Raw genomic sequence first — 14,683 nt, 5'->3', positions numbered from 1 at the left:
TATGGTTTCACTCATTTAAGGAACATAAATAGGAAGATCAGTAGGAGAAGGAAGGGAAGAATGAAGGAGGTAAACAGAAGGGGGAATGAACCATGAGAGACTATGGACTCTGGGAAACAAACTGAGGGCTTCAGAGGGGGAGGGGGATGGGGGATTGGGATAGGCTGGTGATGAGTATTAAGGAGGGCACATATTGCATGGAGCACTGGGTGTTATACACAAATAATGAGTCATGGAACACTACATCAAAAACTAAGGATGTACTGTATGGTGACTGATATAACATAATAAAAAATTATTATGAAAAAAAAACAACTTTGGATAGAAAGTAGTCATAATGTGGTCTTTTGTGTACAAACCATCAGAGGGAGTATATCTCTCAGCTTCCACATTTGCCTCCAGGGTGGAGCTTCATGTGTGTAATGTTACCCAAGGTGGGTGTTTGGTGAGCATGCCCTAGTGAAAGGAAGCCAGAGTTTCAGTTGTCCAGAGAACTTTTAGGCAAAGATGGTCTGGATCTATGTTTAGATGGATGCTGCAACCCTAGCCAATAGCACAGACAGAGATGTCAGAGGAGTGATATGCTCTGGACTTGACCATATGTTTGGGAATAGGAATGATATTAGAACTTCCCTATTTTGAAGTAGCGATACGTCTCTAGTTTTCTACTGGAGCCATGGAACACATTTTCACTGAGTATCTTATAGGGCTAGATAGAGAAAAACAACTCTTCAGTAGATTGCCCAAACACTTCTTATGAAATGTTTCAATTTGTCCTGAAATTTAGATAACATCTTCACATAGCATTTTGCTAGTGTCTTCTTTTTGAACTTGAAATCAGAACGAAAGAATCTAATATAAAAAGTTTAGTTTTTAAGTTTCTGGTCAAATAGTCTTCAAATTTTTACTTAAAACTCAGTTCTTTAAATAGGTAATTTTTGATGCTCTTTTGCTTTTGTCATGTTGTGATAAAGAGTATAATAGCGGGAAATTGGGTAGTTTTTGGCAAGTAGGATTTCTGTACCTTGAGTTAGCAAATAAATGGTCTCTTGTTTTCTTGTCTCACTCATTTTTTTCTGGAAATCATATTATATATTCACATCTTATTTTTTATCTTGGATTAAATCCATATCTTTTATTTTTCTCTTTGACTCTTTTTAGCAAATACCTATATTCATTTAACATTCTGTTTCAATTTGCTAAGCATCTTATTTGTGCTCTGTGTTGTATTTGATATTGGGCTGAGGATGTGGCCAATATTTGAGAACTTATAAGAGGTTGGATATATGCTTTCCTTTCTCAGCCACCAGAATCAGAAAATCAGTGGATTTTTTCCTAACTTTGAACATCTGAGCTCTACCATGTGAGAATAACACTTAGAACCAACACCTCTAATTTCTAATTCCAATTCTTCTACTTACTCTAAATCAGTTGAAAAAGTCACTCAATCTCTCTGAGCCTCAGTTTTTCACATCAATGGGATGATCATTGTATTTAGTATTTACTTCAGAATGGCTGTGAAGGTCAAATGAGATAATATTGGTGAGAATGTTTCATAAACTGTAAAGTGTTATATATGCATTATATGCTATTGCTCTATTAGTTAATTAAGGCACATTGACAATTTTGAACCCTTGAAGACATAGATACCTCTAATGAGTTCTGGATGTGGTAAGTAAAAATATTTATTGTTTATTATTTTCCGGGCACTGTTTAATGGACTGGGGACAGAACAGAGAATAAAATATATTCTCCAAAATTTAGGCAAGATGATGTGGCTCTAACTGCCTTTAAAGGATAGGAAACGATTCTCTTGTCGCTTAGGGATCATTCAGAGAAAGAGTGGATCAGTCCAGTTTGGCCTAGGCCTTCAAAGATAAAGGTCGTGGACTGTCCTCATCATTTCAAAATGATTATTCTCCCAGAGAACAATCTCCCCCGCCCCCCGCCACATTTTTTCCTGTGACCCTTTTTGTACCTCCCCTGGTTCTTTGGGTTGCAGTGAATTTTGTTCTTTTAACTTTAATACTAGCTTTTTCTCCATGCCTTATCTGTTTTTGACTCGTTCTGATTTCAGTTGTGTGCTTTTATCTACTAATTGTTTGAATTCAGTTAACAACTAGATTAGTCATTTGTTTTAATGCCATAGCTGAATTTCACAACCATGACCTACTCCACTAAATCCAAGGTCCTAGCCTGTTTCCAATTTTGAAGTAATAAGATGTTTGTAAATTCACTATCACTTCTTTCTTAGGGGTGTTTGTTTTAGCAGTTCAATTTTTGGCATAAAACACCAAATCACCTAAAGAACAATTGTAATTGTGGGGATTATATACACTTGTGTATTTAGGAGGAGGTAGTGATGACTTCTGGAAAAATCAATCATGATTTAATTTTCTTTATTTTTCCGTAAAAAAGTTGTATGATTATAATTTTAAGAGACACAGATATTAACGGGCTAAGATTATTTATGGGAAATTTATATCTCTTTTATTTAATCACATTCTGAAAACTCAGATGCTAATTTATGTTTCTCGGTTGTTTATATTCACCTATGAAAGCAATCATATAGTAATTAGCTTAAGAAATACTTCCCTTATCTGATTCTTTGGGGACATGCTCAACCATCCATGAATAATGGCTTCTCCATTTTAACAAAGTTATTCTGGACCTTTACTCCTGTGTGAAGAATGTTGTGTGGAATTGGAGGAAAGCTACTTTGTCTTCCAAGATCAAAACTGTATGTTGCAAACACTGAAAAGGATACAAAAGAAGAGCATTCACGCAGTTAAAGTGATATATGCAACTGATACACAGAGGTAATTTGAGCTATCACTCTCTTGGATCTTTTCATTTATTCCAATAGTAGCCGTAGATGATATCATAAAATAAAATATTTTTCAGTATTGCGTTTGCACAAAGTTTCAGAAATCAATCATGTCAATGTGTGAGCCTGCCCCAGTTCGACCAGTGTGTAAGTACACAGAGATCGGTGTGAACTTGGTTGTAGTAAGTTTCTTCAGAAGTCTTGGGTCCCTTTTGGCTGTGGGTGCCTTGTACTGGTTAATAATTCTCTTTGACTTGCTTGAATCTTTGTTGTGGAGACTCTTGTTTGGGCCCACATTCCCTCATGGCCTGCCTATCTTGCATGTTTTCTGGTTCCTCATCTCACTCAGTAGGTGGGATTTCTGATGAGTATTCTGCTCCTTCAGGACTGTCATGCTATAATGCTCCCTGAATTGAGTTGAACTGAGGAAAAGAAAATGACTTATCAGATTTAGTATTTAGTTCCTCACTGTGTAGTTTCAAATCTACGTTAGGTGTTTCTTAAGTACATCTTTATACTTGAAGTATTCTGGCGCTGAAGAGCACTGCAATGCCTCTTAAATCAATTGGTCCATAAATAGTAATTCTAAAACTGTAAGTCTCATGAGATGTTGCTTTTAACTTAAAATTGTATAATACTTGCATTCTTAGTTGTCTCAGGTATCTGTTCTAACATTTCAACTCATTCTGAAATTTGCTTTTATTGTAGAGTATAATTCAGGCACTTCACTAAAAGAGTAAATGCTCTTAGGAAAGAAAAAATATACAATGACTTTTCTTTGATGAGAACTCAAATTCAAAGGCCAAAGTTTATTGGTAGTTTTTTTTTTGTTTTTTGACTTTTCATGAATAGACAGATATGGCTGGAACCTAACATCAATTCCAGACAGATTTGACAATTTACCAGGAGACTGAAGAATGACTTTGATGCTTTTGAAAATATAGCTGAGAACAGACATCTCAACTAGGGTCATCATCAGTCAGCTGTTCAGCTTGACAGTCTTTGTCAATGTTTAGTCAAGGCTGCACTGGAGTATTTTTTTTCTTTGAAGAATCTTTATGATATTTTTCCTAGAATATCTGCTTTTAAAACTTAAAAATAGATATGATGTTCTAAATTTGGGGCTCAAAACATGTTTTAGACTTGACTTTAGTTCAGTATGTATAATTTAGTATGAAATAAGCAAGTATAATATTGAAAATCTTTTTAAGATTTTTAAGTGATTCATATTCTGCTTGTAGATTCTTAGCAATGACTGATGGTAATACAACCTCACTTATTCTCTCAAAATACTGATGACCATCATTATCATTATCATCATGCTCAAGAAACTTTAGAACCTAATTACGTGCAATTGTATGTAGAACTTTTAAAAGCAAGTGATCTGTTTTTTTGAGCCGTTGACTAAGAAAAATACTATTGGTGAGGGTTATTTCAAAACATTTGCTTTGCAAAAGGATAATGGGGATAGGTGTCAAGTCTTTTACTCTATTCCATTGTGAAGTCACAGCATGGCTAAATAGAAGGCAGCAAGTTTTCAGTACACAATTCATTTTAATTGCTCAAGAAAGATGTACACTCAAGTTTAGAGATAAATTCCATAACCCCAGTTACCAGTTGAAAAGACATACTAGAAAAATATATAACTAAGGGTGCCTCGGTGGTTCAGTAGGTTAAGCATCTGTCTTTGGCTCAGGTCATGATCTTAGGGTCCTGGGATCAAGCCCCACGTTGAGCTCCCTGCTCAGTGGGGAGTCTGCCTCTCCCTCTCCCTCTGCTTCTCCCCCCCACTCCTGTGTTTGTGTGTGTGTGTGTGTGTGTGTGTGTGTGTGTGTGTGTGCATGCGCGCACGTGCGCTCTCTCTCTCTCTGACTCTCGCTGGTGCTCTTTCACTCATGCTCTCCCTTTCAACTACATAAATAAAATCTTTAAAAAAAAGGAAAAATATAACTCAGTTGAATTTGCGAAGAAACAGCTGACACAAAACTCCAATTGTGATGAAATCCTTTTAATTAAACTGCCAGTTAAGTCAAAAGCAAAATTACTTCTTATTTAATCAAGGAGCAACACATTTATATAAATTACAGTGAAAATCATTAATAATTAAAAACTTAAAAAATAAAATATGTAAGACAGTGGTTTTAGAATTTTAGAAAAACATCATGGTATATTCAGAACACACCACAGTAGTAATGTTTTGAAAAGATAGGTTTCATCAAATATAATGAAATATAGCAAGAGTTGTGATATTTTAGGACGTTTAGACAAACTCTTTTCTCAAATAACCAACCAACCATCCTGAATGATGATGTATCATCTTTCTCTCTCACACACATCTATCTATCTATCTATCTATCTATCTATCTATCTATCTATCTATCTATCTATATCTATCTATCTATCTATCTATCTATCTATCTATCTATCATCTATCTATCCTTAGGGAACAAAATGGTGAAAAATTTAAAAAAATGTTTTGGTGCTTAGGAGTTTAAGTTCAGTTATCTAGAAAATTTTTATTAGTCTACCTGATGATACCTAGTCATCTTATGATACTGTTTTCTGATCTGGCTGTGGGCAAAGTGAGGGGTGCAAGAATGTGTGATGTGGTTCATAGAATCAGTGGACCACTCTGTGTGGCATGTTTTTAAGAGAGGGAATGAGGACAGAGCTGAGGGAAAGAGAGTCCAGAATTGAGCTACTTGTGAAAGAAGCCAAATTGAGATTGGGAACCAATTTGGGGGGACAAAAAAGAGTAAGAAGGGTTGAACTAATGAACAAAGGTTATTAGAGCACACACATGAAAGGCAAACCTGAAGGAATTTGCAAGGCTGAGGATGGGTGCCCATGGGGGCTTTTAGTGCACTTTGCACAACAGCCTGAAGAGGGTGGCATGGGATGAAGGATACATTTTTTTTTTAAAGTTGGTGTAAGACTGTATGTTGAACTATGTTATGTGATGAAGCATGGATAGTGCATTAGTTTCCTAAGTCTGCTGTAATAAAGACCAAAAATTGGGTGACTTAAAATAACAGAAATTTATTGTTTCACAGAGGCTAGAAGTCCAAAATCAAGTATTGGCAGGGCTGTGTCCTCTCCGATGTCTTTAGGAGAGAATCCTTCTTTGCCTCTTCTAGCTTCTGGCAATCCTTGGCCTTCCTTGGCTTGCAGATGCATCATTCCAGTCGTATAGTTCCTTGTGTTTTCTCATGGTCTTCCCTCTCTGAATGTCCAAAATCCTTTTTTTACTAGAGCACCAGTTATACAAGATTAGAACCCACCCTGATGTCCTTATCTTAACTTGATTATCTCTGTCAAGACTCTGTTTACAAATAAGGCCACATTTTGAGGTACTAGGAATTAAGATTTGTTGAAATAAATTTCTAGGCTCAGGATGAGGCCCAAGGTACCACATCAGCAAACGGAAACTTAGATAACTCACATTCCTGTAAACGCTGTGCTTGACCAGAAATACAGTATATCCAATAAGCCAATCCCTGGTTGATTGCCAAGAATCCATAATGATTTCCTCCTGTTCTAAGTAAGGTCAGATATGCAATTCCAGCCAATCAGCTAAGCCAAATACTGTCTCCTTGTTCCCTTATTGCTTTCTTCTATGAAAACTGCAACCCTGTTCCTTGCTTTGCAGTTCTCTGGACTCTTGAGAGTGGAGACTGCTTGCTTCAAGAAGTGTGAAATAAAATTTGCTTTGATCAACTAAGTTGTTCTTTTTGATTATTTTAACAGACTTAAACATATCATTTTTGGGGGACATATTTCAACCCATTACAGGTAGATTCTCATCAGTTCTACTCCATATGCTTTAAAATTTCACAGAGTTCTTCCAGATTTTATCATTATGGTATCTATCACTTTTAAGTTCCAGTATTACACATTTTGTCTTTTGTGGAATTTTTGTGACTACTTTATTGAAACCTCAAAAGAACTATCCTGGAGTTGGTATCTAGATACCATTTTGAACCATATTGTTGCTCTGTTCTCTTGAATGTATCTTGCATGATGATTTGGTAGTTTGTCTTAATACTTTTAGGAGACTGTTTAGGGGAAAAATGGAAATCAGATAAGTTAAAAGATGAGCAATGAGTTGATAAGATGGATTTATATTGTGTTACTGTGTAAGCTCAAATCTCTATAATAAATCCCTTATTTCATATATTTTCTAATAGTTCTGCTTTTCTGATCAAACCCTGACTGATGCAGTTGATAGAGGAAAGAGCTGTTCAAGCTCTGAAAAACTTGTAGGATTTTTTCTTTTTTGGATCCAGCCCATCAAAAAAGTGAATCATGCACAATTTTGAAGGACAATTTGATATATCACAGAAAATAGATAAAGCATCAGAATTGATGTGATCCAAAGCTGTGTTTCAGCCGGCTTTTGCTGCATAGTTCTTCTTCTCTTGTATTTGACCTAGTAAAGTCAGGGATTTGCTTCAACTATACCATTTGTCATTGCCTGTAAATCTGTACTGTTTGTTGCAGATACTATGTAACAAAGTAATGATTAATAAAAATATTCAAATGGGCGCCAGCTATCTTTCATGTGAGCTACAGTTTAGGAATGTATGAACCCATATGTACATCTTTTGTTCAAAGATACTGTGTCTCGTAAGCACTAAAATGTTGTTTTAAACAATAGCAGCCACCAAACGACTACAAAAAACCTGGAAATATATGACTGGTAATAGGCTTTCTTTCTGAACAATAAAATGTGACTAATAATTCTCTAGAGAAAAAATGCACAACAATGGATATTTACCTAAGTAACATTTTATGCCAAAATAGCACAATGATTTATAATATTATAGGCCATTTCACAAGTTTCTACAGGACACCTCTTGCAGATAGTGCACTGTGTAGTGCAAATTATAGTGATTTGTGGAAGTGTAGATGGGAAGACTGGAGCAATAAAGAAAGAAGAATAATGTTCTTCCTTGAATCATTGGGGAAAAGCACAGCTCAGCACCTGTCCCCAGGCAACTTTGAATAGTACAGCACATTGAAGTTCAAGTCTCTGAAATGTCAAACCTAAATGACAATGAGATTACCTTAGAAAAAAAATCAATATGACTAGTGGCTCATTTGATGTTGTGAATGGTATCTTCATAGAAGTCACTTTTGGTGTGGTAAACTGAAAAGCACTGCAAGTTATTGGGTAGAGGGAAATAATATTCACTTCTTAAAAAATGAGGGAAGGGACACCAATCAAGAGGGAGAATTTAGCTAGACAAAATTTGTTCTGATTCATTATGTGACCTTTAGAAAGTTGAACCTAGATTGGATGAAGTAGTGAGTCCAGTTCTGTCTGCTGCACAAGTGAAAAGGAGAATCATATGTTCAGGAAGCAGAAGGTGCACTGTAAGTTCACCCCAAGAAGGAAAAAAATGCTTCATGCTGTTCACAGGCTCTATGAATTTTGCCATGTCCATATTTTACTCCTCTGGCCTCATAATCCCACAAGTTAGAAAATAAGGCTGTGTGAGGAATGGACAGGGTTGGCCATACACACCTGTTTGACTCTTCTAGATGCTTTTCTAGGCAGCTGTGAATATAGCCAAAGTTAATCTTTGAGAATATCAAAGTCATACTAAAGAAAATGCAAGAGAGAAATAAAGAGAAAGGGACATTGTTTTTTTTTTTTTTTCTTTTAGGTAAGGGAGACATGGTTTATGTCCTCCTGCATTTAAGATGGATACTGTACTTATAAATTTAAATGAATTTTGAGCACCTGCAGAGCAAAATGTTGTGAATTCAAACTAATGTACCTGGAGAAAAGTCAAGAGAACAAATAGATTGTGCATCTAAGAAACTATGCCAGTGAGTATTCACAGCATGCAAGAACAACTGGTAATTCACAGCATGCAAGAACAACTGGTTCTTACACATTGTTAAGAACACTTACTTGCTTAAATAGGGGCTTCCTTTTAACAAGAAGCATTCACATTTAAAATAGGTCTGGGGGGCACTGGGTGGTGCAGTCCATTAAGCCTCTGACTCTTGGCTTCTGCTTAGCTCATGATCTCAGCATCTTGAGATCAAGCCCCTCCTTGGGCTCTATGCTCAGTGTGGCATCTACTTGATATTCTCTCTTCCTCTCCCTTTCCTGGCTGTGCTTACTCTCTAGAATAAATAAATCTTTAAAAAACATAAAATAGGTCTGGGAAAATGATTGTTGATCATCTTTTCCTTTGCTGAGTGGTTGCTGAAACATCTGGCTGAAGAGTCAGCCAGAGATTGAATCCTGATATGCATATCCATGGCTGGAAGACCTGAGAAATTATTTATCATCACCAAGACTTTGTTTCCAAATCTGTAAAATGGGAATAGTATCAGTTTCCACTTCATAGGCTTTCACAAAGATTGAATTAAATAGAAAATAATGCATGGAAATCACTTAGCTTGGCAATTGGAATATAGTCCACAGATGTTATCAGTCATTTAATTCTTACTGTTGTGAGAATAGAAATTTGAACAGAAATGCTATGAATTAGCTTTGATTCACCATATTATTGATCAAATGAACTCAAAGAATTTTGTAGTAAGTGGAGCACAAATGGGTTTGTGGCTTCAGAGTGAATTTTGAACAGACATTAAAATACTAGGGCACTTCATAATCTAGTAAAGTGAATGTTTTAACATGCTACTCTGGTTAAAATTCTTGGTAATGTAAAATTTTGTACCCTTTATTTTATTTAGGAAAAATCTATCTTCAATAAGGAGACTCCATCTGTTTGTGAATGCCTATAAAGGGAAAAGATTTTAAAGTCAGTAAGAGAATATATTTTTAAAGTTTTGTGATATAAATAATTTTATTTAAAAGCCATCATGGGAATTGCTAATAGCAATTAAGTCTGACAAGGGTTTCTGATCTCAGTAGTTTTTCAGACTACATAGTTGTTATAATGTTTAATTATTTCCTTGAACAGTTGATTTCATTTAAGATATTTTTCATTTACAATCATCAACAGTCAATAACATCTTGATCATTTTAAACAGTTATCCTTCAATATTAAGATGCCTTGCCTTTCCCCCTGAATATTTATATTTCTTATAAAAAGGGCTGGCATGAAGTGTTACTTTGGCCGGGCTGGTTAAGACTATTAAGAGTCATTTCAGACAGATAGTTCATGTGTATGTTTTAAGAAAGCATTTGTTATTATCATATCTGTTGAGAAATATCCTTAATTAAAAAAAATCAAATTGCATCTGGATTCATCTTCATAGTGATTTCTGTATTAAAATAACATTCTTATTTGTAAATGAGATCCCAGATTTCTATATAGGCATTTTCTGAAGGATATAGACAGAGAAAACGATTTTTTTTTTTAAAGATTTTATTTATTTATTTGACAGAGATAGAGACAGTCAGCGAGAGAGGGAACACAAGCAGGGGGAGTGGGAGAGGAAGAAGCAGGCTCATAGTGGAAAAGCCTGATGTGGGGCTCGATCCCACAACGCCGGGATCACGCCCTGAGCCAAAGGCAAACGCTTAACCGCTGTGCCACCCAGGAGCCCCGAGAAAACAATTGTTAAGATTCCTGGATAAAATATAGGTTAATCATTTTGAGGAAGGGGAGGGGAGCAGATGTCGCATGTCTTATCTTTTCCTAATCTGCTCATTCTTTCACAAACTTCTAAGAATGCCTTTTCAGGTCCAGCCTTTCAGGTTCTTTTGCTATAGGTTAAAAGTAAGACCTGCTCTGACCTTTATGGTCTTCTTACCTCTATGTACCTCACTTTTCTTAACTATAAAATAGGCTTAATAAATTGTATCTACCTCGTGGGATTGTGAGGGATAAATATGTGGGGTGTGTCCAAATTGATGCCTTGCCAAAAAGTGCCCATTAAATTTTGGCTATGTTATCATTATTATTTTTATCATCATCGTCATCATCATATCTGCTGGTCTCTTATTTTGGTTAGTGTAGTTGCATCTACCCCAAAATGAAATGCAAATCCTAGAAATTCAGTAACGCATTCTCTCCAGCCTCCACTGCTCATCGGTCTTACTCTCTTTTCCTTCCCTATTGTCCTGCCCTAGTTTAAACCTTCATCATTAGTCTCCTGAACAAATCCAACAGCCCCTTACATAGTCCCCTTCCCTCATCTTGTCTTCTTCAATTTATGTTCCATAGCTTCAGAGTTCCAGCTCTGAAACAGACCTAATTAAGAATCTGAACCACTGTGCAGCTGTGTAGTTTTGGACAAATCACTTATCCTCACTATTCCCCAGTTTCCTCATTTGAAAATAACTACTTGCCTTTCTCATGTGGAAGTGTTATGATGCTGAAATAGATACAGAACCTTTTTACTTTATAAAGCATGATGTGACATGAGTTATTATTAAGATATAATCTAGAAGAAGCCTGTATTAGAAGAGATGTAAGTGGCTATGAGATGTGATTGGTTTACCCTTATGTTTTCAAAATGATTTACATCATTCATTGACTAAAATATATATATATATATATATATATATATATATATATATACACACATACTCTGGAATAAGATTAGGCTACATATACAAAAAAGAATGTGTCAGGAAAGTGCAAATCACTCAGTGCATGATTATTATTGTGTGCCAATATTTGCCAGAACTGGGGACACAAAGCTAAGGAGCTCAAAGTGTCTGTTCTGTTTTTAATATTAGTATAAAGATGGCGTGCTCAAATTGATACTCAAATTAGGTAGTGGATTCTACCTAAAATAACAGCAGATTTATTAGTTGAAAGAGCTAATATTATTACTGTTGCTGTCATGGTTGCTACTGATAATACCTAATCACATCTACCACTTACTGAGTACTTACATGTTGAAGGCACGATGTTAAGCATTGTAAAACTTTATCTCCAGGAATCACTCATATGTGAAATTTGAGAGACAGGGCAAATGAGCAAAGGGAAAAAAAGAAAAAAGAGAGAGAGAGGTGAACCAAGAAACAACTCTTAACTATAGAGAACAAGCTGATGATTACCAGAGGTGAGGTGGGTGTGGGGATGGGTTAAATAGGTGATGGAGATTAAGGAGTGCATTTGTTGTGATGAGCACTGGGTGTTTATGGGTGTTGAATCACTGTATTGTACACTGGAAACTACTGTATGTTACACTGTATGTTAACTAACTGGAATTTAAATAAAAACTTTACAAAAATTATCTCAGTAAATCCTTGCAATGATCCTGTAAGATTGAGCTAATATGGTCATTAAACAGTAATATAATGTATATATAGAGAGAAAACTAGAAAATATAAGAGCTAACATTAATTGGACGACTGCTATACGAGCTGTTAGGTGATCTCTATTTCTTCTCTCTCAAAATAACCCTATAGATAGATAGTTTTCCATTTTACAGGAAGCTAAGGCATATAAATAACTTTTTCCATATGGCAGAGCAGTGGAGTGGCTGAGCAGGCATCTGAGCCTGTGTCTACCTGATCCTTCGTCTGATAATAATGTAAAAGCACAGTGTAGTTTACTTTAATTGATTATTTTTCTACATTGGTTACGGATGAAACTCTTAACACTTAAGAGTGGCTAGTGTATTTTCTTTGTCCTACTTATCCTTCTTTGTTCTTGTTTTATAGTTTCTGAGTCAAATGCTAATCCACTTTGCCCGTACTTCGAGGTCATTTTCTTATGGTTTTTCAGATTTTTACGTATTACCTTTCTAGGCTTTGGCAGTTAAAAAGTTACATGCCTGATCTAAGGGGTTACAGAAGCATTGGAGTTGTAATTAATCTTCATCCAATAAAGCTGTTTGAATATAGCATATGTTATACTTGTGAATCTCTAGACCGACAGGGGAATTGTTTTGGTAAATCTTCTGAGATCTATTAAACTATGCAACTTTATCCTAATTTGACATCTTCTTTCTAATAAATAAAGTTACAAATACATTATATTGGAATGAAACGCTGAAAATAGGTCTTAGTTCGCAAGTGTAGTGATTAGTACAGTTCTGGAAAAACTATCTTAACTCTAGAGCAACAAATTATACAAATGTGTGTAGCTAAATCTGTTGAGAAACTTGGTCCCCTTCTTCAGGTAAATAAATCATTCAAATGGAAAATCTTTTTTCTTGTGTGTGTGTGTGTGTGTGTGTGTGTGTGTGTGTGTGATTTGAATTCAGTATGCATTTAAAGAATATGTATATCTTTGGCAAGTGCCATGAATATTTGCATGTGAATATACTATTGCTTAGGCCACATATGGTAAAAGACTGATATGAATCAAAAACAGGAAGATTTTTTTATTATAGGTAGTATATTATTTATATATTACAGATAGATATTCAAATGTGTGTACACCAATATATCATTCTCTATTGGATCTGGAAAATTGATTTCTCTCTTTAATAATGTACTGATAAATTGGAGTTTAAGTTGTTTATAAAGTAATCGTACAAAAAACCATTTGGGAGGACATCAAAATTATACTTCAGAGCAATTTAGAATAAATGAAACAGAAAAAAATTGTTTAAGTCAGAAGTTAATGACAGTGTTTTTGCACTGAATGTTCATTTTCTATTAGCAACTTTGACATACATGGAACTAAGCAGTACAAATTACCATGTAAGTTTCACTTCCATATATGCATATATAAATAAATATTGTACTTTATTAATTCATTGCTTTATAAACCTTTATTTATATAAAATTATATATAGATTGTGTATATTTTGGTTAACTTGGATATTATTTTTTTTTTTTAGAGAGAGAATGCATGTGAGCAGGTGGGGGGGTTGGTAGGGCGGGGTGGTAAGGAGGGGCAGAGGGAGAAAGAATCTTAAGCATGTTCCATGTTCAGTGTGGAGCAGGTGTGGGGCTTGATCTCTCTATCCTGAGATCATGACCTGAGTGAAATCAACAGTCAGATGCTTAACAGACGGAGACACCCAGGTGCCCCAATTTGGATATTATTTTTAACTATTCATGTGAACCCAATTTGGATATTATTTTTAATTATTCATGTGTATATATATATAATACATATATAATTTACTTTAATTTGGAGTCATTATAGGCATGTGCACTTGTAATTTATGCAGTCCTTTCAAAGAACAGATTGGCCTGTGATATAATATGTAACACTCCATTTTATGTGAGTTTTGATCTAATCAGTTTTAATTTATATAAATGTTTTGATTATTATATATTTAATTAATTAATAAAAACATTTTTTACTGGAGTATAGTTGACACACAATGTTACATTAGTTTTGGGTGTGTAACATAGTGATTCAACATCTCTATATGTTCACCATAAGTGTAGCTACCATCTCTTACCATACAATGCTATTACAATTGATGATTGTATTTTTAAATATAAATGTGAATTAAAACAATTGTTTTAATTTTAATTGAAGCATTGGTTTTGGAATTAATTTATTTGGAAATGTTAGGCATGCATAGAAAATTATCGTAGTAAATTTGGTTATTATTATTACTGTTTTTTGTGATAGAGAATCAATATCTAAGCTGTATCTTGAACAATAAATCTGTAATACCCTACTGCTGACTATGTAGAAGGAGTGAGTGGAACCCATATGAAAAGTAACATTAAGAAAAAGTAAAGTATTTACGGGGGCGCCTGGGTGGCACAGCGGGGGCGCCTGGGTGGCACAGCGGTTAAAGCGTCTGCCTTCGGCTCAGGGCGTGATCCCGGCGTTCTGGGATCGAGCCCCACGTCAGGCTCCTGCACTATGAGCCTGCTTCTTCCTCTCCCACTCCCCCTGCTTGTGTTCCCTCTCTGGCTGGCTGTCTCTATCTCTGTCAAATAAATAAATAAAAAATCTTTAAAAAAAAAAAAAAAAAGAAAAAGTAAAGTATTTAAAAAGT

Source organism: Ursus americanus, chromosome 9 (assembly GCF_024610735.1).
Source record: "Ursus americanus isolate L20-20 chromosome 9, mUrsAme1.1.p, whole genome shotgun sequence".
NCBI classification, from domain to species: Eukaryota; Metazoa; Chordata; class Mammalia; order Carnivora; family Ursidae; genus Ursus; species Ursus americanus.
The sequence above is the reverse complement of the archived record's forward strand: the minus strand, read 5'-3'. Positions refer to the sequence as shown.